Raw genomic sequence first — 27,164 nt, 5'->3', positions numbered from 1 at the left:
GTGGAGTGTTATAGAGATCTGAACTTAACAATATTTTACACCTTTGGGGTGAATTGGAACTCTGACTGCACCCCAGGCGTTCTCACCTCACCTACTTTATTACCTGACTTTATTAACAACCTTGTGGCTGAATTAGCAATTTTATTTTTAGATTTTGTCAGCAAATATGGACTTAATGTCAAATGTGATGTTCCAAATACACACATACGAATCTTATTGCCAGGTGTCAACAATTTATCATTGTGTACTTAGAGGTTGCATGAACATCACAGATACTGGACCAACAACTGCTCCAATCGTTAAAAAAGTGCCGGTTTGTGCTGTAAAATTTACCTGATTACATGTATTAAATGTGCCTGATAAAATGCATGCAAATTCTCAAATTTGACTACATGAATTTTTCTAAAGCATTTTCTATTAGAGGAGCTCTGAGGGTGTCTCCAGCAGCCAGGTTTACTGTATATTTACGCACTATTTTGAACATGTTCGTGTTTCTTTAGTAATTCACAGGGAATTTAATAACGAGAAAGTGTATAATCATAGATGTGGTGAAGTCACAGTTAATAATATTTCATATTTATTAACTTCTAAAAAAACAATGTGTACTGTTTTCAGTGGCATGATTGTTGATGGTGGACAGTTTCAGGAATTGGATTTTTAATGTGTTAAAAAAAAAAGCATCTAATGAGTGTTCAGTCTGCAAGGAAAGACCTCATGGTTGAAAAGGGGCACAGAAGAATGGGCAGATAGGTTGAGCTGACAGAAATGTTACTGTATTGTAAGTCAAATATCATCCCATAATGAACTTCGAGCTTGTCTAGGTTTAATGTCCCTTGTAGCCCAAGTGGAAACCTGGTTGGTCTTAACTACCATGTCCTTTGTGGGTTTTAATAATAATTACACAACAAGCTCTGAACTTCATTAGCTTTCTCATTTAATACTGTATGTGACGATAAAATTTTGCCTTAGCCAGTAAAGTGTAAATGGATTCATAATGCTATTCGGGGTGACCAGCTCTCCAGGTCAGGCATTATTAGAGTTATATAACTACACAGGGACTTGCTGAAGGTCATAACGGTGCTTTTATTAAGCAGGAAAATGCCATGCAGCATCGGGTTATAGCTCAGATTTGACCCGAAAAGTCTCCAAATATGCTGTGTAGCAGTTACTGGCATTTCACACTGCTGCACAGTCAAGTCACATTGAAATGTGGAGAAACACTGACACACTGATGCCGGGGATCAGTGGCAACCCAAGATGCTGTATCAGTGGTTCGCAAGCTTGAGCGATGATTTTGCTGAGAAACCTGAGTCTGCAGCAACATTACTGATGTCATCTCTAAGAAAGTGTGACACCGAACAAGCAGAGGTTCTGTAAAGAATATAGAGAGCACAGCACGGCAGAAAGAGGAAACGAGTAAAGGCATATGTAACCATAATGCAAGACACGAGAGGAGTACTCAAGGGGGATATGAGAAGTTTGAAATCCCAAGAAAAGATTTGGAAAGATTTACTACAAGCGATTTCATGAACTGTAGGATTACACTTAAATGAAGAACATTTCCAGCTGCCCTGTGTGCAATTCTATTTAATCCACATTAGGCAGAATGAGAACACTGAAGCCCCAAGTCTAAAAAAATCTAATAATCCAGCCAGAAATGTACATCCTCCTGTGTCAGCTGTCACAGTTTTCTGCATGGCTCCTTGCCTTTCTGCTCTTTCCAGGTTTGAAAAGAGGCTCAGTGACAGCACTAGTGTGCTTCAGGGCACCCAAGCGCAAACTCTACTGGCTTCTGACAAAACCATTAAACAGCGGCTGGAGGGAAGCACGAACTCTAATTAACTCTTATGGGACAGCCACATTACACATGAAAATGGCTCCAATTAGGCCTTCCCATGATAAATTCCTGAAGAAGACAAAGTGCAAGAGCTTTAATGGAGTCGGCGAGGTCAGAGATGCCACAGGGTTGGGGGTGAGTGTAATCATTTCATCAGTGCTCTAGTCAATCATAGAGCAAGTTTGAATTTGGAGCAGATCTCTTCTTGGTGGACCTTCGCATAAGAAAAAAGAAAATAGCTCATATGAAGCAGAAATTATGGCTTAGGTTACTCTATGTAAGAGTACTTCTGAAAGCATGTATGACTAACAATTTCAAGCTTTTTGACACATACACTATATTGCCAAAGGTATTGAGTCACCTGGCCTTTCCTGCTATGTGTGGTTCTTTTCCTAACTGTTACCACAAAGCTGGAGGCACTCAATTGTCTTTAGATGTGTTATAATACAATTTTGCATTCGCTTGAACTTGGAAACCCAAACATTTTCGAGCATGGTGATGCCCCTGTGCACAAAGTGAGTTCCTTAAAAATATGGTTTACATGCTTTGAAGAGGAACATCTTGAGAGGCCTGCTATAGAGTTCTGACCTCATCCTTGCAGAACACTTTTGGGATGAATGTAAACGCTTACTGCAACTCAGGCCTCATCACCTCACCTACATCTCTCCTCACATACACCTACCTAATACCCTTGTGGTTGATGTACACACAAATATCCATAAGCACACTTGAAAATCTAGTGGAACATCTTCCCAAAAGAGTGGAGGGAATTATAAGAGCGAATTGGGACTAAATGTGGAATACACTGCTCAAAAATCACATACCGTACTTATGATAAGGTGACCCAATACTTTTGGCAACATAGTGTAGATTTGTATTCCATCCTTTCCTGACATAAGAATGAACAGTGCTTGACATTTATGTGTCTTCTGCTATATTACCCTGATTATAGTTTTTCTGCAGACAGTGCAGACCTTGAAAAGCTTGCAATTGTAGGCATTAAAAGATCACCTACAAAACCTTACGATTTCAACCACAGGATTTATTAATATGCAGTGCTTTTGAATACTTTGCATACCCATTAAATGCACTTTTACAGGGTTTTCTGTAAAATCAACTAACACATGCCTTATGGAGCCAAACGTTTGTGGACACCTGCCCATCACACCCATATGTAGTTCTTTCCCAAACCATTGCAGCACTGTAAATTTGAAGCATACAGTCTTATCAAATGCCTTTGTATAGCCTGACAATGCTTTTGTAAACAAAACAATCTAGACAACATTGAAGTAGAAAACCTTGCATGTCCTGCACAGAACACTGGCCTCAACCCTAGTGATCACCTGGATTAACTGGATTGGAGCTGAACCTGGAACTGGAATGTTGAATGCACCCCAGACCTCCTTACCCAACATCAGCACCTGATATAACTAATGTCCTTGTAGCTGAACGATCACAAATCCTCAGAGCAATGCTCCGAAATAAAAAGGGAATCCTTCCCAGGAAAGTTCTAGTTGTTGATATGCTAAAGGTTATTGATAGGAGTTTTGCCTAATTGCTGTATATGTTAAAGTGTCCATGTATCCATCTAGGGATGTTTTTTTTATTGACAGAGCGCATCGAATTAGCAAATAATAAGTATTGCCATTTTTTTTTTCTTAAATCAACAACCCAGAATAATGAAAAATAGGTATCATCTTGAGCAAACATTATGACTTTACCAGCTCAAATTAGTATCTCATGGCCACACAATCATTTGCCTGTGCACAATATTAAAACAAAATGCTAATTAAATGGATCAACTGCTGAGTAATGTGTAATGAAGGTGGCAGCAATATCACTTAATTAAACCACAATTGCAGGGATTAATGAAACAATTACTCCAGATAATGTTTATGCGACAACATATTGCCAATATACTAGACTTTAGACTAGACTGTTTGATGGTTATTTCATGGCTCGGGATTTTCTTATGCTTATGATTTAAGAAAAGAAATATTGTCCCATTTCATTCTTTTCATTCACATTTTCTTAAAGTAAAATGAAATTATCTTTAAGTATGACTGACTTTCCTGGCATAAATATTGACAAAACCTAATTGGAAAGCAATCATGGAGTTATATTCCCAGTGGAATTAAAGCTTTAACAAAATCTAATATTTGACAGATTAACCTACATTAACATACATTGTAATTTTGTAAGATGAGACTCGTACACCGTAAATTACTCAGTATAAATAGCACAATGAGTGGCACAAGTACTACTGACCTGATTAACTTTTACATCTTCTAACCAAAAGCATTTCATGATCATTATAAGCAGCTCCCATGCTGCAGGAGTACACAAACATTTCCCTTTTGTTGTTTCCTTCTCATTAAAAAAAAAAAAAATAAAAACAGAAGACTGATTACTAAACCCTTTTATAAAGCACTATTTAAACCAGAAAAGGATATTGTGTATCTGCAGAGGTTTATAACAGCACAAAAGTTGGAATCTTGTTTGCAGAGCAGGACTTATGATTGCATTTGAACCCAGAATGTGTAATTATTTGAAGCGCATACTTGCTGATTAGAAACTTGCATCCTGAACAACACGCCCTAATGCCTGCTATTTACTGCACAGTTTTATGCCTGTCCATATTTCATTACGATACGCTTTCATATTAATCATGCTAATGATTAATCGATGACATACGGTAGCCTGTGCGATAAATCTCAGAGTAATCGGTTTAACGCTCGGCCAGCTGCAATGCTTGGAGTCCCTAATTTTACTGTGCGTTATTTGTGTCAGGGTACAAGCTGAGTGGGATAATACACCAATCCGTCGTAAACTGCAGGAAGGCCGGAAATTGCACTTTTCGCTCCTGCTGGTTCATGCTGGACAATTATGGTGCATGAAAGGTCGCAAACAGTTTTTGCACAGAAGAGCAACGAAGCTTGAACAAAGGATTCTGAAATTCGTTTCTAACAATCTCATTAACAAAATAAAACCCAAACAATGCTTGGATATTTACTCATTCATGTTAAATAACAGCTTTGTATGGAACTCTACATGGAACTTCGACCCAGATATCTTGAAGATAGAAGATGACTAGTAAAACTGTTATTTATTAGAGCTTAATAAAGTTAGTGTTTGTTTTTCGGTCCAAATTTTAGCTACTAAGAAACATTCAAGAAAAGATATCACACAAATTATGCTCCATTTATATGTCAGGGAACTTGGGTATGGTGATTTTTATTTTTTTACTTTATACCAGTAATCAGAATTTCAACTCTATTGAATGGATCTTCTGACTCTTAAATTACTCTATTTTCATCCTTGCTGTAACATTACAAATTGTGGAAAAATTTAATTGAGTGTTGTGGTGGTGGTGGTCTTACACAAGATTGGGACAACTGACTTTTCTACCCATATGTGGTCCTTATTCAAACTGATACTACAGTCGAAAGTCAGAAGAACACAATTGTATAGGATGTCTTTGGATATGTGTCAATTTTCCTTTCACTTGAACTAAAAGACCCAAATGTTTCAGCATGGCACTGCCCCTTTGCACAAAAAAAAGAGCTACATGTACTTATGGATTACATGGGTTGGAAGGGAAAATCTTTGAAATAAACTGGAATGCTGACTGCACACCAGACCTTCTCAACCTACATCAGAACTTGACTTTAATAACAACCTTGTACCTGAATCAGCACAAATCTCCACAAGCCTGCTCCAAAATCTAGTGGAACATTTTCCCAGAAGAGTGGAGATTTTTATAACAGTAAATAGGAACAAAATGTGGATTGAGATGTTGATAAATCACAATCAGAATGCAATTATTTGCAAATCTCATAAATCCATATTTTATTCCCAATAGAAAATAGAAAACATATCAAATGTTTAAACTGTCTGTATACATCTGGGAACAGAAGAGAGCAGTTTTGGGAAAGAAATGTTGTCCCATATGTGTCTGTTACAGGATTTTATTTGCTCAACAGTTCTGGGTGTTGTATTTTTTGTTTCATCATGCACCAAATGTTATCAAATGGTGAAAGGTCTAGACCAGTCTAGGCCAGTTCAGAACTATGAAGTCATGCTATTGTAATAGATACAGTATGCATTTAGCATCTTCTTGTTTGAATATGCAAAGCCTGCACTGAAAAAATTAAGTTTTCTAAATGGAAGAATGTGTTGTTTTTTATTTACATTTTACACTACTTTTTTGGAATTGGGGTTGTAGTTTTCATTTTCCCAAAGTGCGTGGTTTCATTTCCGTTTTTCAGACAAAATATATATTTTTTAATTAGTTTATTGATTTGTTTCATATTTTAAGCACAGTTTTCATGGTTTTGCGAGCAACACCAATCGCAATATACATGCTTACATACAGTATATAAATGTGATGGTAAATTACACTTACACGTTACAAACACATCCTACGCAACACACGTTAAACACATCCTACATAATGATCCTTATGTATCATACATACTCATATGCGCACATTATACTGTATTTACAGTGACATTTAATGCTTATATTTACACAAAAGAAAAAGACCATTTGAATGTGTGGATATTTTGCTATTCGTGCTGTTTGATCAGTCAGGCTAAGAAGGATGCCTGTGTGCCCATGTTTGCTTAACTATAAAAAAAAAATCTCAACCTGTTTTAGTAGATGAGGTAAAAACAAATTATATTCTGTTAGCAGCTATTTGTTGTAAGAAATAAAATCTTGACTGTTACAAATATATTATTCCTTTATTAACGGCTCTCTCTTTCCCTATTGTTTTACTGACAAGTTTATTTTTTTAACAAGATGCTGCATGCTGCAGGGGATGCATATAGATATATAGAATGCATTACTTTGAAAATCTTAATGTTGAATCAAATGAAAATATGACTTGATGGCTCTAAATTGAGCCTGAGTAGGCAGACAAACTCATATGGTTCATTGTTTGGTCAACTTTTGTGTGAGAAAAAAAAACAGCAAAAAAACGAATCTACTACAGATTTCACTAATGTTTCCGTCATTGCTTCAGTGAGTGGAGGCACCATAAATGCATTAGGGAGGATTGTTACTACTGCTGTAGTTCTTTAAGCCTTACAACTGCTGAACTTTTATTCTCCAGAGGAAGGCCTGTGCAAATCTGCGAGTGTATGCAGCTCACATTTTGTTCAATTCTTGCTCTTCTGGAGTCTTTTTCTGAGCTCTTTTCTCTTGATGTAGTGGTAGCTGAGTATTTTTCGCTCTCTTTTCTTTTTGTCTACACAACGTACTAACCGGTGCTCACGATTTAGTAATTACATGAAGATACTAAAAATATAAATTTTAATTTAATTAAAAAAATGTTAAACATTTTTTTTTTTTATTTAATTTAAATAGTTTTAGCATTTTTAGTTCATTACAAGGCTGTTTCTATCTCTCCCAAATGTAAATGCTGCTATATACAATATGGACATACAGTATCGACTATAAAGTATAGACAAAGGTTTGTGGATATCTGACCATGATTTATGAAAATCCCATTTCACATTTAGTCCCCATTTGGTGTTATAATATCATCTAGGGAGATGCTTGTGGAGATTTTTGAATAGAGAGATATTGAGAATAAAGTCATGTACTGATGTGGATGAGGAGGCCTGGGGTGCAGTCAACACTCCAATTAATCCAAAGGTGTTCAACAGGGTTGAAGTTGGAGCTCTCTAGCAGGCCACTCAAGAGCCACTCTAAACCATGTAAACCATATTAATGGAGCTGACTTGCTGAAACAGGTTTGGGTCTCCAAGTTGAAGTAAAATGGAATTTTAATGCTACTATATCCAGAGGCATTAGACACAATTGTGCAGAACAAAAAGAATCATAGCACACATGACGAATGATTGGTTTACAGTTTTTTCTCAGTTGCTTTGGAGCGTTTCTTAGATAAGTAATGACATTTTTAAAACTACTTGTTCAACCTCCTCATCATTCATTATGATTAAATTACGAATGCTTTTGTACATCATTTAATCGATTGTGTACAAGTGTCTGCTGTTTCCTACATTATCAGTTGTTTATGTCATGGTGATAAAAATATATTATATTGGTTTTCCCTGAATAGTCTCAACCCTCAAAACATCTTAGCATCAATTCATTGCATAAGTCACTGAATGCAAAATAGTTAAACCAGTTGTCATGTCCTAAAATTTAAATTTTTTTGTAAATGTGACTTGAATTAATGCATTGTGCAGATGAATCTTGAATTAATCTTTGAAGCCGTTCACTAATGAATGAGAGTGAACGGCATTAGATCAACCAATAATCAACTAATTCTCTAAAACAGGTCAAAGGTGAATCTTGTGAACCTTTAACTGGAGTATATACAGACAAAGCAAAACAAAGAATTATACATTCTGAAAATTTAATTTTTAGATTAACTACTAGGAAACAAACAAACAATTGTATAAATCAAATATGCAATCAAATAAATGAATTTCTGCTGCTGAAATTTATAGATGCCATACAAAATAAATTTAAATTTTCTCACTGTAAACTTTGTCATTTTCAGTCACTGTAATTCAACTATTTATATCAAGAAATACTAAAACTGTGCGCCATCATACTGACAACATACCTAAACATTTTGAGAATTTTGTTTGTGAACAATGACAACAAGACTTTTCATTCTGATGGGAATGAGTTGTTCATTGACACAAATACTTACTTTTGAGAGATGAACTAAGGATTTGAGAAAAGTACAGGCTTTTGCAAGAAATCCAATGTATTGTGCTGTTTGTAGAAATTGTTTTGAGAATGCTCTTCCTGGTTTGTAATTTATTAAGGATGATTCGAGAAATGCTCCAAAGCAACTGAGAAAACTTCAGGACAGATGAACTCTGTGCTTTTTTTAGTAATGTAAATTTACAAATGAAGAAAAATTAAATTTGTTCAGGCAATGTTGTTAATTGTTACTAAAAATGTGAGCTCACTTGGTTTTAGGCACATTCCATAATAATAGTAACTATAAGCTGGAAAAAGAATGTGTGTTATTATTTAATAATATAGTTTAAAAAAAAGGCAATTGCTAAAAAACATTGAAGTGTATAAATGAAAATTTTTTAAACATCATAAAAAATTTACTAACATTAAAAGCATGAATGACTATATTCATAATTTTCTATATTATATTTGTATATATTTAAATATTTGTATATATTCGATATATGTATTTTGTACGTTATTTAAGCCCCCTTACTCAGCAACCAGTTGTAAAAAAGTGCAAAAAATTTGATAATACAGTATGTGTTGTGGAAAAATACAGACAGAAATTAAAATCAGCATCACCTAATGATTCTTTCACTTATCTTTTCAGGAAGTGTTGTACGTAAAAGAAACCTTTTTTGGGCAAGGGGATTTAGAGCAGAACCCATTTAGTAGGGCTAAATAGTGTAGACTCCTACACTGTTCAATAAACTGTATAAAATTCTTTTTTTTTGTAAAAAAAAAAAAAAAATGCTTTTGTTATTAAACAGTTCTCTAAGAGTATCGACAAACTCCAACACGCCACGGGCAGATAATGTTAGTGAGTCAATATATCAGTTGGGTGCTAACAGTAACACAACACAGCGAATTATGTGACTCGATATTACTTTGCAATCTAACAATAGAGCAAAAATAAATCAGAAAGGAATAAATCAACAGGAAATTTACTGACACCATTTTGGAGCCCAGTATTGCCAGCTATGAATGCGTACACTCCCTACACACCAGAGTAGCCTGAAAGCCTTTTTGTTTTTACGCTAATAAATGCCCATCCAGCACGTGCAGTAAGAAACCGCAATCAGATGCGAGGTGGAATAATTTGCAGTCGATATCCGAAAGGTCTTGGTCACAGAGGTTAAACTCGGTTCAAAGAATGAAAGCACTCTTTCTCTTCTTAAATGAATAGCAGACATGGAGCCTATTAATAGAGAAGTCTCGGGCGGAAACTGGGGAATCGATCTGTGTGGACGGATTGTCCTGGAACATGCGGGCTGCACCGAAAGATATTCCATAATTGTCCACTGTTCTTTCAGGCCAAGCAGGAAAACCCTAAACCAGTGAAAATGGCCGAGATTTAAAAAATAAATGGCAAAAAGTAACTTTTTGAAGTTTTAACGTGAGAAATCTAAATGCTAAACACACATGGAAGTAAATATGATGCTGAATATATAACCCAGCCTCTGAAAGAAACTATTACTTCAAAAGTGCTTGAAAAATGGCTTTTGATTTGTGAACAGCAGATATAGAATTAGACATATAATATAATTACGGCAGCACTTAGAGAACATCTGCTGTTAAAAATTAAGTACATACTGAGTTTTGGCATGATTATTAAGATTAAACTACAGTATAAGTATTCCTTTATGTATCCCTGTATGTGCTAAAAGTTTTAAACCAAAGTAAAAAACTGACAGGCAGCATTTTTGGTAAAAGGTCTTAACACACTTCTGCCTGGATATGGTGAGGAATGAGATGTTAATGGATATATGCATGGCTATAAAAATCACTGAAATGTTGTTTTGAGAGCGCTTGCACTTAATTACTTGTGATCTAATTTCACATTAAAGAGTGAAGAAAGAAAAACCTCTAGATGAAGCACACATTGGCAGAGTTTGAAGACCTCTGGGAAGTGATCAGTCATGTGGGGAGACAGCAGGCAGACGTCCTCCTGTCTCTACACAGCATTTCAGTTCAAAGTCATGGTGTTTCTGTTTACTGGGTTTTTCTGCACTTTTGCTTCATGCAAATAATACATTTATTCACAATAATTAGAGTTCATTGTGCAAAAGACAAAAATATAAAGATCTATCTGTCGGTCGGACTGTCTGTCTGTCTGTCCGTCTGTCTGTCCGTCCGCCAGCTAGCTAGCTATTTAGCATGGCTATGGAGCCAGCAATGTAAACTTGGCCATGTTAACTTGGTGTTAACTTCCTCTCTCTTCCGCGCCAGTGGTGTTGCGATCGCTTACAACTTTTAACGGTTTCTTCAGAGATGAGATGTGGCTTCTCCGCAGCCGGAGAAATCCCTGTGTTACTTAGTGAGAATCATTTGGTTTCGTGAGTAACTTCGATGAAATCTGAAAACAGCTTTGTTTATGAGTGGGTGCCTTTTTAAACGTGCACTGATGCTAAGACCCCCAACTAGTTACATACCAGAGTATTTTTATATTTGTGTATATATTGTTTACTTTGAACTGACTAATCGGTTCTCTTCAGGCATCTAGTGGTTCTGAAAGGCAGATGTCTCCTCAGTACAGCTCCAAGAAAAAGGAAATACATAAGTACATCTAGCTGCATACATACAGTATATAGCCAGTGGTGTAAAGTATGTGAGTAAATGTACTTTGTTAATGTACTAACTAATATTTTGGTGACTGTACTAAGTATCAAAAATATAAGCAACTTTTCCTCTCAACTCAACTACATTTATGATTCAATATATGCACTTTTTATTGCACTATATTTTAATAGACAATGAGCGTTACCAATTACAATTTTTCACTTCTGTTTTTAGCACCGCTGGCCTCGTTTTCAGTCCAAAAAAAGCTAAAATAAATAAATAAAAAATGCTGAGAACCAGCTTTTGTTGAAGTTAAATAAATATGTTGCCCCTATCTGAGAATGTGAGGTGCACCAAATCATAGTCAGGTCTGGATATTTGGTTTAATTTAATCTCAAATGATTTACTTTCATTTTATTTTTCCATTGAAAACTTTGTGACATGATGGTGTTTTTCAATTTGTTCATTAAATATACCTTTTTGAAAGATTAATTTATTTGTCTTTTTTTTCTGCTTTTATTTTATCTTTGTTGTTGAAGAGGCTGTTGTGTTGATCTTGGTTAATGCAGTGTTGAGGTGTACAATTCGATTGGTATTTTAGGAAATAATACCTCACAAATCAACTGTTTTTTTTGTTTTTGTTTGTTTTTTGCCATATAAACTGCCATTTTACTAATGTGTCTTTTTTACTTATTTACTTTTAGTTATGATGCAGAATGATCATTTAAACAAAACTTGCAAAATTAACACAGTTAAAATATATATGTTTAAACATTATATAATAATAAAACCTATATAATAATACCTTATATTTGTTTATATATAATATAACTTTAATTTTTCAGAGACTCAAAAACTCTGCAGGGACATGCTGCACTATACACATCACTTTGTCTGTGGAATATACAGCAGATCTAAAAATAAAATCGGACGTGTATTTCAGGCTAGTTTGCACAGAAATATAATAGAAAAATGGTTTTATTTGTTTAGATAGAGCAACCGAAGCAAAGCACTGACGACAAACAACAACAAAAAAAACAACACCAATAAGTATAAATGATATGAGTGATTATAAAGCCTGCTCACACAAAACTATACAACTGTATCAAAATAACATCAACATTAATGCATCGTTCTTTTTACCAGAAGCTTGAGGATTCAAATCCCAGTCATTGAGCCATTGAGAGCCATTACTGTAAGTCTTCAATTTCTATGCTTTATTCTTAAATTCTGCCTTACTTGTAAAATGCTTTTCAAGCGTCTGCCAAACATAAATGCACTGAGAGGCTGCACTTACACATCATCAATACCTAATCAATGAAATGATTTCCCTAGTGTGTGTTGTACCATCTAATTTGTTGCGAGCAATCTTTTTTAAATGGTCTGTTAGTGGCCAGGACTAATCTGTTCTTGCATTTAGAGTTGACTTTAAATCGAGCCAAATTGCTATACAAGAATTATAATTATGAAGGTGTGAGTGTACTATTGGTAGTTTGTTTAGTTGTTTGTTCGCTTTACTACATTTATAATGTCATACATACTGTATATATAAAAGTCATTTTCGGATGACCTGGATTTAGACCCAGTGGTGTATTAAAGAAGACCAACTAAAGCTCTACTCATTCACTATATGGAAAAAAGAATAAGATACGTACTTGCTTTTTAAACATCACATTTCACATTTAGTTCCTTTTTAGTTATTACTTTTCTAATAACCTCCACCCTTCTGGAAGGATTGCTTGTGGAGATTTTTTTGGTCATTCAGCCACAAGGGTATTAGTAAAGTAAGCTACCGATGTAGGTTGAAGAGGTTTTGGATGTTCAATAGTTTGAATTCAGAGCTCTATTGAAAAGCTCTCAAGATCCTCCACTCCAATTCTTGGAAACCATATCTACATGGAGTTGGCTTTGTGCACAGAAGTGGTCATCCTGGAACAGGTTTGGGTCTCCAAAGTAAAGGGAAAGATTTAATGCTTCCACCTCCAAAGATACAATTGTGTGCCTCCAACTTTGTGGTACCAGTTTGGGAAAAAAACATACTAATGAATAAACCAGGAGTCCCAATATATTTGTCAATATACTGTATACTATATTTAAAAAAAACATTGTTGGTAACAAACAAACAAAGAAAACATTTTACAAGTATATTTTTTTGCTTTCTCAACAGGAACCATAGTGGCTTCCTAATCAGATCATCTTCCCAACCTTTCCAATGACTTGAATATTTGTAAATTATTTCCTTTAATGAGGCAGCTCATTAGGAACAGGTGAAACATTCAAAACATACATTTTCGGGTTTTATTTCCTTCCTCTGTCTCCACCTTATATTTAAAAATGTCCTGTTCAGCAGCTCATTTGTGCTTGCCACTGATTTGCCAATTTCCATTTACAGTGTACCCTGTCTTCCTCTGCAAACTGTAATTCAGTCTACAATATCTCTAATGGTAATGATAATTAGAAGGTGATTAAAAAAATACTGTTTGCTTTCCTGCTCTGGTCAGCAATTATATATTCAAAACCAAAGTGGTCAAAGCCTGTTGAGGTAGGAACAAAAAAGTGCATTATGTACTGATGGAGGTTTTGTACCACGACCAGATACTTAGGAGAAAAACCTACTCCTTGTATGTTATAGTTAAGACTGTGTTGATGCTGTAATAGTTTATGTACACGCTTTTTAATTAATAAATTACTGTACGTCTTGTTTCAAAAACAGCAAGACAGAGACTGTGAAGTTTTTTTGCCTATACATATTAAATTATTGGTGAATTTGTGCAATAATTATGCTTTTCATATAACTGGATTTCATTAAGGCTCTGCCTGTACTATGCTTTATGATCGTCTTACCCTCTTGATGCTTTCACAGCATATATATGTGTGTGTGTGTGTGTGTGTGTGTGTGTGTGTGTGTGTGTGTGTGTGTGTGTGTGTGTGTGTGTGTGTGTGTGTGTGTGTGTGCTGACACTGAGAAGTACTCCTTTCTCAGCACTGCTTACCAACTGAGTAAGCATTTAGGCAAAAGATCTATAAAGATGGTCTGTCACTTCAGACAAAGCCCTGATCACACACCTACCCTCTTAAGAAATTAGTTTTATCACTTTATCAATATTTCGTGATTCTTTAAACAGGACTGACCGATGTTCTTTCTGTCCATTCATCGTTCTAATATAACAGCTTTCAACCTAATAGCCTACTCATTTGGTCGCATATCGGAAATGAGTAATGAAAAATGCAGCGTTTTTATCATCGCATTTCTCGTTACATCACGGCCGGAGGCATCAACAGCCGTCTGCGAGATTGCGATTATGATTTCTTCCCTTGGGTCTCCACAGTATCTTCAAAAAAACCAAAAAACAAAACCAAAGCGCACAAAGCAAGAATGCGGCTGCACATGGCAACGGAAGGGGTTTTATTCAGATAACGCTTCAATCAGTCCTCTCTGAGCTGCCTGCCTCCATCAGGAGAATGAGTGTCTCGCTCTAGGCATCTTCAGCACGCACTACTTGCTTTACACACATTCAAAAACACGCACACACACACATGCAAACACACATACAAACACAGCTTTCATCTTGATTCCTGAAGCATTTGTACACATAGCTTCTAAAACAGCAACCTTTCCATTCTTACAACTGTGCCCTTATAACTGATTCAGCCAAAAACACACACACACACACCTTAAAAAACACCTAAGTTCTAGTGCGCTAATAAAACTAAGCCCAGACTGCACAGATGGTTGAAATAAGTAGATGTGTCACTCCTCTCTAATCCCTTTTACCCTTCTTCCTGTGAAATTGGAATCTCCAGAGAAACAGGACAGTGATAGACTGACCTCATTTCAACCAACACATAAAGTCATACACCATGTCTACACAGGCATGTCACACAATATCACTATCTGTATGTGTATCAATATCTGTTTTCTTCCATATTTCTATTTGGTATTTTTGATTTTGAATAAAATAACACTGGAAAAACAGACAGATGTGGATATGTTGTGCAAATTCTGATTCTGACAGTTCCTCAACCTCAGCTACATCACTAAAGTTCATTACTGGTCTAGACATTTAAAGATTTTCTTTTTTCTAAAAAGTTGGCTTGGGGCTTTTCCTCAAACTATAAACAAATATACTGTGACCATACTGTGATATCATGCTTCAAGCTGCTCACATTGTGCAGTGCAGCAAGTTCATCTTAATGAATGCATCATTTTTGCTGTGTCCTACACTATCCCAGTCCTGATGCATACTACTAGTTTCTATGCTCTGTAAAAAAAAAAAAAAAACAATATTCTGGTAATATCTGTAACTTTGATAGCAACCACATGTATTGGTCATTGTAATTTATGTAAATTTGTATAGAATTACATTTAGCAGCTGCTTGCTTGGCTGTAATTATAAAAAAAAAACAGATTAATAGATTCTACTTCTACTAGCATTTTAAATCACTTTCTAATTATCAAGAGCAATAAAATGTTTGCAACATCGTTTTGGTTTGACATGTTTTGCTATTTTTTAACGAAAGGTTTCGATAACGTTCGACAAGCGTAGGCAATCATTTATTTCTCTTAGCCTGTTAGCCAAGTCAAACAGATGCTGATAGATTTTATTTCACATGAGCAAGCTTAAAATTGACAAAAAGTGAGGATGCTGCATTTCAGAAAAAAAGAAAAAAAAAAAAAAAGAAAAAGGATTAAAGTAAGGTGTGGGAAAAGGGCATTTTAAGGGCACTGTAAAGGGCTTACAGGGTGACTGTTAATATCAGAAGGTTCGAAACACTTATACAGTTCTGTCAATCATTCTAGATTAACTTGTAAATCAGAGTATAATAAATCAGAGTATGCTGAAGTAAAAATAGGGGCTTCTAATGCAAAATGCATGTATATTGAATATATACAGTATATTACCGTATTTTCCGGACTATAAGTCGGTACTTTTTCCCCACGTTTTGAACCCTGCGGCTTAAACAACGAAACGGCTAATATATGGATTTTTCCTGGGTTTTTCCCGGTTTCACAAGATTCACGAGTAAAAACTGAGCCCAATAAAATTAGACCAATGAAATTGCCGAACGGGTTCAAGTTAACCATTGAAACTCTTTATATTAAATTGTGCTCCCACTGAATCAGGCCGCACCACATCATAAATATGGATGAAGTTCCTATGACATTTGACCTGCCGCTCACTCGGACTGTCTACAGGAAATGCGAATCATTCGTCACGCTGAAAACAACCGGGAAAAAACGCACTTCACCTGTGTTCTGAGCTGCACGGCATCGGGAGAAAAGCTGCACCGATGATGATTTTTAAACGCATGACGATGCCAAAAGATAAACTCTCGAGAGAAATAGTTGTGAAAGGAAGGAGGAAGACAGTGAACAATGACTTTCTTGGTAGGCTACAGTTTAGATACAAGCCGTTGTACAAGTCAGGGTGATGGGATAGCTCGCTAACTCCAGTTGCAACAGAAATCATATAAGCACAGACAGGTTTCCGAAACTCGTGCTTTTTTATTTTTGCTTGGCAACAGCGTTACGGGATAGTCAAAGAAACTTAGAAATGAGCATCAGAAAATAATATGGGCATATTCCTTGGCCTTGCACACAGGCAGTAATACCGGGAAAAATGCGGTGGCAGGCTATTCCTAAAATGCCGCTCTGCTCTTAAAGGAGCCACAACATATTTCACCCGTTACACCGTGTAACAGACACTGTCTGTCGTTAAAGCCTGTGTAAAGTTCATTAATTTCAGTGTAGACACTTATACAGTGGCTTATACACAGGTGTGGCTTATTTATGTTCAAAATAAAAATCTTTGTAAAATTCAGTTCGTGTGGCTTGTATTTGGGTGCGCTTAATAGTCCGGAAATTACGGTATTCATTTATATTTATGACATTTGGCAGCCTCATCCAAAACAGTTGAGGGTTAAGGGCCTTGTTTAAGGGCCCAGCAGTTGCAGCCTGGTGATGCTGGGATTTAAACTTGTGATCATTCAATCCAGAGTCCAATGCCTTAACCACTACTACCTCCCAAAATATTCCTGCAACAATCCTAATCAGCAAACATGACAAGCATGTTTTTATTATTATTACATCTTTCCCAAAGCATCTTCCAGGCAAGATATACAAGTGATGATGAGAAATGTGTGGACACAGGATGTCATAAACCGATAGCCTTACACATTTACATAATACACACATGCTGAGGTTGCTAGCAGAAAGTTATCGATATCGATTATGATGTCCTATCAGCTTTGTGTTACTAGTGGGTACCAGTGGAATCTAGTTGGTGCTGCAAATGCATTGTCCAAATCCATAACACACTCATAAAGGCGCATTTTAATGTATTAATAGAACATCTGAATATCACTGTGAGTATAAGAACCGCTGTGAGCCAATCTATTAATCCTGTGTTTTACACAGATCCACTTTCTATCCACTAGTGATTTCTTGGATTCAGGCATTACAAGACTATTAGACTGCTTGGCAAGTTTCCAAATGTTCTAATCACTTCCTGTTGTGAATATTTCAATAGTTTCCCCCTCTGCTTCCCAGCACCAATCTGAACTGAAGCACTAAGCCTTTTATTGCTGCAGGAAGAAAACTTGACGGAGGGTACTCACGATCGACGGCGTGTTCCTCCTCCTGCAGTAGCTGCGCACACTTTTGGTAATCCCAAGGCTTAATCCTAACACATCCTTACAGAGGAGTAAAAAAGGGGGATGAAAGTGATCATAGATCCCCGGGAGTCGTGGGGATACACACCACGTGTCCAGTCACGTCCTCGAAGCAGGCGGCTGGACACAAGAGAATTCATGTGTTAGAAGGAGAATGGGCCATTCTCGTGTGCAGACAAAAGCTCACATTGAGACTGAAGGGTCAAAGGGAGGGAAGTACTGAGTGAAAGCTATCCACTACATGGCAGGACCAAGTAGCAGTTGATCGAACTCTATATATATATATATATATATATATATATATATATATATATATATATATATATATATATATATATATATATACATAGCTAAAAGTTATAAAGCATATTCCCTGATGACTCATGTGTTAGCACGGATGTTGAATATCATTTAAGATGACGTGAAATTAAACACTTTTTTCCCCGAGGTCAAAGCTGAGCTCAAGGTAATTTTGTTATTTGGACAATTTGTTTTGTCATAACTATTCCTATGAATAGTTGAAATACAATTTGGTAGACTGCAACGTAGCTAAAATATCGAATCAAAACGTGTGCATAAATGTTCTATAAAAGCAGTCATGGCAGTCGCTCCATCTGGAACATAAAAGATTGCTTGAATATGTTATTGTTTCTATAGTAACAACTAATTCACAAGCACTGGCGTGGCAGATGTGCCGCAATAATCTGAGGTTAATAATAGACACATTGATACAAAACATCCAGTTGTTTCACAAAGAAAGGTAATCTGTAATCATTTCTGTAAGGAAAAGTTTACGGAAAGTTCTATGTCAGGAATCAATACATTTTCTGGAAAACTCAGCAATTGCTTCCTCCATTTGGGATGCTTTGCACTGCACTGTTGTTTCCTGTCCTCTTTAGACAGCAACACAGTCCAAATGCTAGCATTACTTGGCCTTGACACTGAAGTATTGTTTCACATGTAATCTCACCATCAAAGATCTTTGGATTAAACTTACATTAAAAAAGCATACAGAGTCTGAGTTAACATCATAGTAAAGCTTTTGTGAAGCACAGCACTATTATATGTTTCCACATTACATATAATAATTACCTAACATCCATTATATAGCTAGCCAAGTTGGCCTAGACAACAAAGGCACATATATTATTTTTGCAATGAGGATAATGAGTATATGAGGATTTTATAGTGGGGAGCAAATTCTAGCTAATATTAATGCAAACATACATAAACCATATTTATATCTAGACACTTTTAGTGCTGCAAGATCCTGATGAACATTTTCTTGAATAACCTTTCCTTCATTACTTCGTTACCATGGGACTGTGAGACAGTGAGAAACTGCTGTGTGTAGGTGTCAGGTTCCGAGCCAACCTGCAGAACACATAAAGGAAGTTCTCCCACTCTTGAGCGGCTCTGACAGGAGCCGCTGCCTCCGCTATAAATAAAGCTTCCTCTGAGGCCTGCCTCCAGGAAGCGGAGTTTCAAGACCTCCACTTTGTAAGAGATCTAAAATAACTGCACTCTTTATTTGTGGTTCTGCCTACACATTTTATTTAATAATGAAGTTGAACAAGTTTCGTGCGTCATAGTGTCGGTCCCACTGCCCTTTTACCTGCATCCAAAAAGTCAGTTGAGGTGATGTAAAATCACCCTAAGGCCCACTGCACTGTCAAATTTCATTCTGATAGATAGATAGATAGATAGATAGATAGATAGATAGATAGATAGATAGATAGATAGATAGATAGATAGATAGATAGATAGATAGATAGATAGATAGATCATTTGATCGATCAATTGATCGATCGATCAATGGGCCACAACAATAAGGTAGTAATAGTATTAAGTTTCTGTGACTGCAATACCTTCACCACTACCACCATAATAATAATAATTTACCATTCAATAATGATCAATGTACAGTATCTTTCCTTCTGTATTTTTCCAGCAATTGACACTAGTGCTGTAGTCAATAATGCAACTGCCAACAGAGTCTGGAATAAGTCCAAGACCAGGACTAGCCAAGATTGAGACCAAATGAAGTCCAAGATTGAAAGCGAAACCCACCAAATCCTATTCAAGGCCTAATCATTTCTTCAGCTAGTTGGCTTTATTAATGCATCCAATACAATTCCAAATAGAAATGTTATTGCAGTAAGTCCAAGATGAGTCCATGGGAATACAGGAAATGTCTCAAGACTGGACTTGTGTCCAAGAACAGATTTGAGTCGTACAGCTCTATCACCAAATGACATTATTCTATTAACTACAGTTCAGACACCAGGGACATTTTCATTATAAAAAAAAATAACAAGCAGAACAATTTCACATGTCTGCCATTTTATTTACATGCTTTAAAAGCCTTAGTCACTCTGACCTTATCTTTCCCCTTCTCCTCACATTGGTTTGTTCCATACTGCTAAACTCTGTGCTCTGAATCCATATCATTATCAAGATTGAGAACTTATTATCTTCATGTCCTTTAAAAATTAAAATAGGAGCAAAGCTATCTTGTCGAATTTATAATAAGCAGGCAAATCTTTTAAAAAAACCCCCAAGCTAAAAAAACTCTTGTTTATTCCATTTGGCTATATGTGAGCAGTATTAGCCTGAAGAGCATTCGACTCAGTCCCTTTTCTACTCTGACAGAGAAAAATGGGCAGCTGAATATGACCTATGGGGAATCAGTGGATTAGTATTGATCGAGTTGGCCAGCCCACAGGCACCAGGGATCAATCAGCAGCTCATCAGACTCCATCTGTCCCAATGTACTCATAGAGATCTCTGGTTAGAGCCACAGTTGGTGCTACTCTCAGCTTTCCAATGGCCTCTGCTCAGAACAAGGCTTTAATATAGATCAAGTGGTCATTAAAACAATAAATATCGAGCCTTCATGAGTGTGGACATCACTAAATAAAATAATAGGAACATAAATCAAGCCCTTTTTAATAGTTTCATATTTACAATTTATTTATAATTGATTCATATTTTAACTTATGGCATTAAAAGTCAATACCAACATCCTGCTTGCCTAGTGGACATGGACCAGTACACTCATTTCACACCATTATGTGTAAGCCTGGAGCTGTCACCATGGCAACTGCACAGCCCTTTATTGACTTGGTAAGAAGGGGACCACAGAGTTCCTCACAGATAGTTTGATGGATAGAGGGATGGATGACTGGATGGAAGAAAGGATATATGGATGAATGGCAATAAAATTGTCCAAGTTTTGTATAACAAAACAAGTCCAACTTAAATTTTGAACTCTGACCTACCAAAACCTGTGCTAACATTCAAGTTACATTCAATAAAATCTAATATAAAAGATATACAATTTGTAATAAATTAGTGTATGTTTGACATACAGTGCATCCGGAAATAATTCACAGCGCTTCACTTTTTCGACATTTTGTTATGTGAATACTAATGAACATGTAATTTTTTATAAGGCTGTAACATAACAAAATGTGGAAAAGGTAAAGCGCTGTAAATACTTATTGGATGCACTGTAAATAATATTAAACCATTTTAAACGTTAGCAACAGATTTACTAAAAGTCTTTAGCCAGAAATTGTCAAAAATGGGATTGATAACAAGGATGAAAAAGCTCTAGAATGAAGTGTCAGCTTGAACTGGTCAATGTGGATATTTTGTAAACAGGCCTATTGATGAGCAAAAGCATGGTTTAACTGATTTAACTGAACCAGTTTCCTAGTTAGATTTACTTACCTACAGTTATATTTGAGAGGTATTTTGAGAGACAGTTCAATAACTGGTTCAATAACTGGTTTTGGGACAATATTTCCATAGATAAATGAATTAAATCTGCAGATTGTTCTTACTTAAAAGAATTCACTTTTGTTTAAAGTTATTTACAACAACAATAATAATGAAAATAATAATAATAATAATAATAATAATAATAATAATAATAATAATAATAATAATAATATTTATTTACTTGACCTTCCTTTCTGTCTATCTTCCTACCTTCCTTTCTTCCTTTCTGAATGAAAGAACATCCAAAACAAATGAACAAACTTCCTTTCTTCCATCCTTTATAACAAAATAAACAAGCTTTTTTCTGAACAAACTTTCTTTCTTCCTTTCTTATGAACTTCTTTCCTTCCTTCCTTCCTTCCTTCCTTCCTTCCTTCCTTCCTTCCTTCCTTCCTTCCTTCCTTCCTTCCTTCCTTCCTTCCTTCCTTCCTTCCAAATGATTGCAATAATCCAGCAGCATGGAGCATTTTGGCCTAGTAATGTACTTTTTGCATAAATTGTGGTTTCTAATAAAAATAAATGAATAAATAAAATATAATATATAATTATAATAATAATAATATTAACAATGTAGTTTAAACTACAGAATATGAATACATTCCTCGAATAAAGCAAATCTGTATGGCTACATAAATTATGTGGTTTGACACTACTAGTGTACAATTGCTACCATTTAAATGAAATGTAACTAGTCTTAAAGTTTTGGCTTTAACCAGCCTGACTAATGATAAGCCAAAATAAAAGGCTAAGCTGATCAAACTAGTAAAACATCTGGTATGAGTGAGTACAAATAAAAACAATATCGTAGACAGTTATTAAAAAAAAGATATCTCAAAGAATTCGGCTTGCCAGGTTTGTCAGGTCAAGCTGAAATTTCTCACAATAACATGTTCATTTGTTTATTTCCCTCTCAGAAATTAAATAGTGCTTTTTCTCTGGTGAACTTTGTGTAATTTCAAAGCAAAACCCAAGTCCTTTTGCACTCAGAAAAATCAGACAGAACAAAAGTGATGACACTAAAAGCACTTCATGCTCCACACTGAACCTGGACTTCCTCCCACAAGGTGCACTTTGCTTTAATTGAAAGCTTGGGTGAGGAAAAGGGCTGAAGGCTCCCAACCAGGTTAGATGCCAAGAAAGAAAGAGAAGAAAACAGGACAAATGTACAGAGCATTTTGATTAACTCCAGTTCATTGCGGTTAGTTCAAAGCCTGTGCTGAAGTGTTTGAGTGGAAAGAACACAATTTCAGACTAAAATGGTTTTGTATTAAGTCTAAGCTTTAATTAACCCATCCAGTGTTTTATTAATAAAACATTATTTATTAATTTAAACAATTCTTAATGTTCTTGTAAATTAAAATTTTTTTTTTATTAGTAATACATGATTATTATTATTATTATTATTATTATTATTATTATTATTATTATTATTATTATTATTACTGTTATTATCTATCTATCTATCTATCTATCTATCTATCTATCTATCTATCTATCTATCTATCTATCTATCTATCTATCTATCTATCTATCTATCTATCTATCTATCTATCTATCTATCTAACTTCTATCTATGTAACTTAAAAAAATATATATCAACCTGTGAAGTTTAGGTTTCTCATCCTGGATGTATCCTATAATAATAAGGTTCAAGGGTCTAATTTTTTACATACTGATTCTTCCAACTGCTTTCATCGACCCTATCATTGTGCCAATTACCGCTGCCTGTGAAGATGCTTAAGAAAAAGCACAATCGGAATGCTGATTACAAAATGACACACAGCTTTGATGCAGCAGGTGGAAACTGGACAACAAAAGCCTCAGTGCTAAATGTTTGATGCACGGTTAACCGATACTGCAGATGATAGCCAGGATTCAGGAGTCGCTGAAGAAATTGAAGGGTTCATAATGAAAGGGTTTGTCCTACATTTAGTGCCGGAGTTATGATTAATTCAGAGCAACTTGGACTGAGTAAATGCTTCTTTATTTGCTCGTAAGTGGACAAAATCAATAATTCACTGACGGCCAAGTTCAGAGTAAAATTCCTGTATTTGACTCGGAAGATTGGGATGGGGCAAGATGTGCTGCCTCAGCTTCTGCTTTTGAGAGAGTGAGAGAAAGAGAGAGAGAGAGAAATATAGAAAGAGAAAGAGAGAGTGGCCAGTTTTCTATCCAATTAACATAAATATGGCATGATATTGGATAATCAATTTGAAAAGCAGACAAAAAGGTCAGCTGATTAGATAAAAAAAGACGCTGCTGACTGAATGGAGAAGTAATTAGTATAATTAGGTAGCGAGGTCACATCCGAATTGCGGTGAATACTAGCGTCAGAATTGGGAAAAGCATTTGCGGTTACAAATGATAATTATTAATACAACCTCAATCATGTAACTGTAATTCAGACTTCCGTTTTTGTGGCATAAAAGCTGCCTTCTATTTTCTCACACTACAATCATGACTTACAACAAATCACATGATTAGTATGTTGTTTCACCCGTAGAGCCATTCAATATCCACAGCTCATACACTTTGTATACGCGTTTCTATCATTTCTTTATTTATTTTATGGCTTTAGATTTGATTGCAGACTCCTCATTCGGAAATGGTAGCTATTTCGCATGAAGTAATCTTTCAATAAAGAGTGAAATATAAAACAGATTTAATGTTTCCACCTTTGAGTTGATTATTTTTCAGTATCAGTATGTCTTAATTTTTATGGCATTCAAAAATTAATTAAAGAGCATGTTGCATGTTTTATCAGTTTATACTTAATATTATAGAATGTCTATAAGATGGGTGAGGTTAGTTTATGTTATCATCTACATCATTATAGTAGCTAAAAACAGGTATTCTCTCATCAGTCTCTATTCTGTCCTGACTACAATATAATAATACTGTTAATACAAAGGAATACAATGTATTGTATATGTTTGCAAAAAAATTAAAAGAAGACAAAGTAAAGATGGACAATTAACCAAAAAAAGACTGACACCTGATTCCTTTGACAAACATCCAGAGAATTCTGGATCATTTCTTCCAGAAAATGCACTTTGCCAATAACTTGTTTTCCAAAAAATTATCTTAAATAAAATCATGTTTTAGTCCAATAATTACTATCCTTAGATTATGTATTGTCTCATCTCAATGTACATTTGTTGTTACTATAGAAACAACTACTTACTCATGCATTTATATCAAATAGAAACATAAATGGACACCTTTTAAACAATCAGATGTAAGCATTTAGGAACCCTAGGGTTATAATAGCCTCTTATGGTTTGGACATGTGCAGAGAAGGGGCATTAGTTATATCGGTAGGAGAATGCTGAGGATGGAGCCACCAGGAAGGAGGAAAAGAGGAAGGCCAAGGAGGAGGTTTATGGATGTAGTGAGGGAAGACGTGCAGGTAGTTGGTGTGAAAGAGGCAGATGAAGAGGACAGGGGGGTATGGAGCATGATGATCTGCTGTGGCGCCCCCTAATGGGAGCAGCCGAAAGAAAAAGAAGAAGAAGGGTAATAATAGTTACCCTATACCGGACCAAAAAGTGATAAAAACATCATGATTATGTCTATAATATATAGTTTTGAACTTGTTTTGAATGCTGCTTGGTGATATCTGTTTACAGTGAGCATACAGTTTAGCATCAGTTCAACAGCAAGCAGAACATTAAGAGAGGAATAAATGATGGACGAAAAACTCCTGATTCTAACTTGCCACAACACTCATGCCCCAAATTGGGCAAGTGGTTAAAATGAAGGTTTTGGGCTCATGATAATTTTAATAGATATTAATCAGTGTTTTGAGTCATTATTATGATTCTGTGAATAGATTGGTGTGCAGAGAGTAACATTAGAGTCTTTTTACATAAACTTGTGACACAAAAGGTACAGTAATTGGACATTATAGCCATAATAATTCATAGTATTTTGGACACTTGCTGTAAGTACATTTGAAGGCAAATACTTTTGCATTTTTACTCAAGTGCAAGTTTAAAGAGAGCACTTTTTAGTTTAACTCAAGTAAACGGTTTGTGTACTTCATCCACCACTTTGCCAAACATCTAAAAAAGAGAAATGAGTGGTTAATGCATATAAAGGATTATATATTTCCTACCTATTACTGAATAAAGGAAAGCTGTATGACTGCATAAACAGATCCAAGCTGACCTTCAGGCATGAATAATCCATTTCAGCTTCTAAAATAGTTACAGTTTATTGGTCGTGCAGAAGCAGACATGATGGCTAGATGCTGTTGAATCAAAAAGGCTTGGATTTGCATTAAAAATGGGAAGTGAAATCGAATGTTTTTTTACAAAGATTTTATTTCCCAGAACAGAATAATAGACAAGGGGCACTTGTAATTAAATTGCGCATATTTATTTAACTTTTATGTCTTACATTTACATTTACATTACATTCAGATTACTGTTTTTTTTCTTCCGAACTAAACCCACAGATTGTTTAAATCCGAAGACCTTAACCGTTATAATCTCTACTCAGTTTCTTCAAGGCATCTGGCCAAGTAATTAAGTGTAAATGGTACAGGGGATTTTAAGCCGTTTAGCTACTACTATTTTTATTTTAACTGACTTCAAATACTGTTCCGTAAACATAATTATAATAATATGGCACAAAGAGCTTTGTGATGCTGTACAGGCTGCATTACTGCTCTGAACAATAAGGAATTAATGAATTAATTACACCGTTTGTTCTCAAGGGCTTGGGCTTGTGGAATACTGCTTTCTTTTCTTTCCCATCACTGCCGTGGAGCAAACCATTTCTTACCAAAGTGAGAGGAAAGTGAACAAAAACACATTTACAAGACCTGCAGTTGCCATGACAACAAGTTAACTTATCCCTCCACCTCCGGAGGATCGTTTGGGGAATGTGTGTGTGCGCGTGTGTTGGCAGTCTATCTGGAGAACAACACCACAGTTAAGTGGCTCTCTGTGGTGAGATTAAATTGATCATAGTACAGCTTAGTCATGGTCATGGGGAGCCAGTGAGGACCAGGACCCAATGGGCCTGAAAGGCACCAGCCACTGAGATGCTTTAAAGCCTCCAGTGTGTGTTTTGTTGTGAGCTGCATTTAAGTTTGTGATGACTTTGGATGTGCTAATGTTCGTGCTAGATTTAAAAGTTTTTTTTTTGTTTAGTTAAAATTTTGTTTGGCTCTATGTTTTGTTTAGCGTTGTGATGCATTTCATTCTGAGACGTGTCTAGTTTGAGAGGTGTTTTGTTCTTAGGATGGTGCAGAACACAATAATTCTGAGAACAGCTAAATAAATTCCTATCTTTAATAATGGATGAAAACTTACCTCTTCCTAAAACACTAGCACTTTTTTTGCCTGTTGTTTTATGTCTTTGTTTATTTAAAAAAATGTGCTATAATTCTTCTCAACAGAGCTTTGGGCTAATGGTATCCTAAGTCTGTAAGCGAATCAGTGTTGATTTATTTATTGATAGAGACTCAAAGCACATTTGTATGTCACTCTGGATAAGGGCATTTGATAAAAGCCATAAATGTAAATGTAAATCGGGTCCAGCAATTATTTTCCCAATAGTCTATTCCAGGGGT

The 27,164-nt window shown here is 35.7% G+C and overlaps 1 protein-coding gene across 2 annotated transcripts in view; it reads right to left on the bottom strand.

The window, feature by feature from the left end:
- b3gat1a (beta-1,3-glucuronyltransferase 1 (glucuronosyltransferase P) a) overlaps positions 1 to 27,164 on the bottom strand; it is a 113,112-nt gene that overhangs the window by 36,333 nt on the left and 49,615 nt on the right. For both annotated transcript variants that reach the window (XM_083553117.1, XM_083553116.1), the window contains exon 2: positions 17,744 to 17,917. The gene's annotated coding sequence lies outside the window, so the exon portion shown is untranslated. The remainder of the gene's footprint in view (positions 1 to 17,743; positions 17,918 to 27,164) is intronic.

Source organism: Silurus aristotelis, assembly GCF_946808225.1.
Source record: "Silurus aristotelis genome assembly, chromosome: 10".
Taxonomy (NCBI): domain Eukaryota; kingdom Metazoa; phylum Chordata; class Actinopteri; order Siluriformes; family Siluridae; genus Silurus; species Silurus aristotelis.
The sequence above is the reverse complement of the archived record's forward strand: the minus strand, read 5'-3'. Positions and strand labels throughout refer to the sequence as shown.